This window comes from Haplochromis burtoni, unplaced genomic scaffold (assembly GCF_018398535.1).
Source record: "Haplochromis burtoni strain Fernald_Lab_line unplaced genomic scaffold, NCSU_Asbu1 Contig_217, whole genome shotgun sequence".
Taxonomy (NCBI): Eukaryota; Metazoa; Chordata; class Actinopteri; order Cichliformes; family Cichlidae; genus Haplochromis; species Haplochromis burtoni.
Window position 1 is genome coordinate 805,981 of NW_024582578.1, and position 1,460 is coordinate 807,440.

Here is a 1,460-nt window from a genome sequence, read left to right on the forward strand (position 1 = left end):
ACGGTGTTTGGTCTGGAGTTGAAAGCTGTATTGGTAATTAAAGTTTCTAATTAAAGTATCTTCTGTTATTAGCTTGAAGCAAACACAGTGACTTGTTCAATACCAATGTCAAGATGGGGAGTATAAGATGTTTAGGTAGAAAAATATAAGTTTTGAAATCTGTTTTAAACATCTTTTTAACATTTGAGTTTTATCTGCAGTTATGTTTAAGAAAACTGGTGTGAAAATATTTTCTGTAATATCTTACAATAAGTGCATTCATACAGAGTTTCTTCCACTGCTTATTCTGATCACATTTTTAAATATGGAAATGGATTTCATCCATCTGCAAATTTTTGCATAATTGTTTGTTTTCATATCCACTTTAGAGGAACAAAGGTGTCGAGAAGCTCCTGAGATTCCTAATGGGGAAGGAATACTAGGGAGTACTGAACGACACGGACAGACCCAAGAAATGATGCTCATTGATTGCAATGAAGGATACTCTGCTAAGATTGAGGAATTAACCTGTCGTGACGGACGATGGGATTTAAATGGATCACTTGATGATATCTGTAAATGTGAGTCACCTCAAGCATTATTTTGATGCATGTTTTTATGAAAAGATTACAGAGTGTAAATTAATAGTGTACATGTTGTGATGTCTTACAGCTAATCATGATAACTGCAGCCCTCCACCCAAAGTTGAAAATGCTGTTATTACAACTTGTTATCGGAAGCAATACCCATCTGGCTCTGAAGTAACCTATCAGTGCTTTGACAATTACATTATGGAAGGAAAAGCTACGATTAACTGCATAGCTGGGGAATGGAAGGAGCTCGCCATTAAGTGTTTACGTACGTACATGACATAAATAAATAAAAATGGTGGGGCAAATACTTTACATCATCAAAAAAAACCTGTAAGAACTGGGCATTAATTTCAGTTTCACTGCAGCAATGAGAAACTGGAAATGGTTAAAAAGCAGTGAGTGTTTAGAAGCTAGGTATTGGAAGTATCCTGTACTATTTTTAACACAGAAAATTTTTGATTTTGTTTTCTTTATTACACTTACACAGACTGAAATCTTTTACCACATGATTATGTGCATGCTGTGAAAATGTCTCAGGGACACTGGCACCTTTCCAGCTCACAAACAGCAGACGCACACACACAACATTTTATACTATTCTATTCTATACTATTTATACTATACTACTCTCTCCATCATCTTCTCAATATCAAACTTTCAACTTGCTCTCCTCTGATACTTGGTCCTCTTTTACTCCTGTTACATTACAAGACATCAGAGGCCTGCTTTGTCATATAAAACAGACTTCAAGCCCCCTTGATGTCCTTCCATCTTCATTTTTCACTAGTGTGTTTGATTCAATTGGCCCCTATATTGTGGAAATGATAAATACTTCTCTTCATACTGGCTCAGTCCCCAGCTTCTTTAAACAAGCTATTGTTGAGCCAA

General features: G+C 35.8%; 1 long non-coding RNA gene across 1 annotated transcript in view; it reads left to right on the forward strand.

Moving 5' to 3' along the window:
• The first annotated feature begins 6 nt into the window (after window positions 1-6).
• Window positions 7-1,460, forward strand: part of LOC102310689 — a 4,297-nt gene continuing 2,843 nt past the window's right edge. The window contains exons 1-3 of the long non-coding RNA XR_001336852.2: window positions 7-33; window positions 369-560; window positions 652-837. This is a non-coding gene — a long non-coding RNA (complement factor H-related protein 1). The remainder of the gene's footprint in view (window positions 34-368; window positions 561-651; window positions 838-1,460) is intronic.